General features: G+C 55.7%; 1 protein-coding gene across 5 annotated transcripts in view; it reads right to left on the bottom strand.

Moving 5' to 3' along the window:
* Nucleotides 1-596, bottom strand: part of CHD1 (chromodomain helicase DNA binding protein 1) — a 36,312-nt gene extending 35,716 nt beyond the window's left edge. For 4 of the 5 annotated variants that reach the window (XM_072416128.1, XM_072416127.1, XM_072416129.1 and 1 more), the window contains exon 1: nt 234-596. The gene's annotated coding sequence lies outside the window, so the exon portion shown is untranslated. The remainder of the gene's footprint in view (nt 1-233) is intronic. The other variant, XM_072416125.1, reaches the window with a different exon arrangement.
* Nucleotides 597-1,357: the final 761 nt, after the last annotated feature.

Genomic DNA, 1,357 nt, shown 5'->3' with positions numbered 1-1,357 from the left:
ACACACAGGTCTGCTGGGGAGCCAGGGCCGGGAGCTGGGGACACAATGGGCCCAGGTAATCGAGGATCCTAGAAGCCTGGGGCTCCCCTATCAGGCGACCAGACCGCCTCAGCTCACACTGCCGGAACACATGAGCCTAGTAGCGGGCAGACCCTGCCGGCCTACACACCTAGATGGCCGCCGCATAGCGCACATTCCGCCCGCCACACACATCCCACGCCGCCAGCTCTTACCCGGCTCATGTATCCTCCGGCTCCCTCGGTCACATAGAGGCCTGCTGGGTGCGTGCGGCCCACAGATGGGCCTGCGCCTCCTTCCGGCTCTCCCTCCAATCCCCGCTCAAGCAGAGTTCTGTCGTGCCTTTGTTTACAGTAGCGCCGGAGCAGGCCGGCCTCGCGCCACCCGTGCCGAGACACTCCGACACACCGGAGCCCTGTGAAGGTGAATGCCCCTCCCGCTGGGTACTTCACTGAGAGTCAGTATTTCCTCCTAGCAGCGGTTCCTTATCTCTTGGCAGCCGCCATGACGCCGCCGAGCTCCTCTGAAAACTCCTCACGATGGATGGAAACCCCGGGCGTGACGTCACGAGAGCGCTGCAGCGCGCGTAACTCAGGCCGTAGAATCAGACGAAAGCATTACGCCCCGCCCCTACAATTAGCAAGTATAGCAGGGGCTCAGGACAAGGGGCGTGGCCATTTGGGTTTCGACTCCACCCGCGCAGCGGCGGGAGCGTGCGACTGGGGTAGGCGTGGCTTAGTTACAATCCTAGAAAGTGACGCTCTGTGCGTACTTCCGCTGTGTGGTGTGCTGCGCATGGTTGGCTGCCATGGTGCTCTCAGCGGGAAATGCAGCCTCCCGGAAGTGGTTGCTGTCGGTGAAATTTCTAGAGGGTTACAGCAGTGTTAGGGGCTCAGGTGCAGGCTGGGGCTGTCTGCTTTCACTACCTATGGCAGCTTTCACTGCTTCGCACTTCCAGTCCTGAATAGGCAGCTTTGTGTGAGCTGGGTAGCAGATATGTGTGTGGTGTGACAGGAAGTGCTGGGCAGACAGAAGCCTATTGGCTGACAGCTGTGTGTGGAAGGCTATAAATTGTGAGCGATTATCAGTGAGTGGGAGAATGTATAGTGAGAGGAGCACACCTAGACTCAGCTACCGCCTCATCCATGAGGAACTACTATTCACGCATCATTCACATTCCATACCTTTCCTAGCACATGCATGTGCTTACACACATGATCATTTGTTTGCTGTCTGATAATTGTTAGAACAAATTATTTTGGTTTGCTCATTGCAGCCAATAATTATTATGGATCATCATTGATTTTCTTTTTAAATAATTGATGTATCAGATTTTTTT

This window comes from Pyxicephalus adspersus, chromosome 6 (genome assembly GCF_032062135.1).
Source record: "Pyxicephalus adspersus chromosome 6, UCB_Pads_2.0, whole genome shotgun sequence".
In the NCBI taxonomy this organism is placed as follows: Eukaryota; Metazoa; Chordata; class Amphibia; order Anura; family Pyxicephalidae; genus Pyxicephalus; species Pyxicephalus adspersus.
Note: the sequence above shows the minus strand (reverse complement) of the source record. Positions and strands in the feature narration are given on the sequence as shown.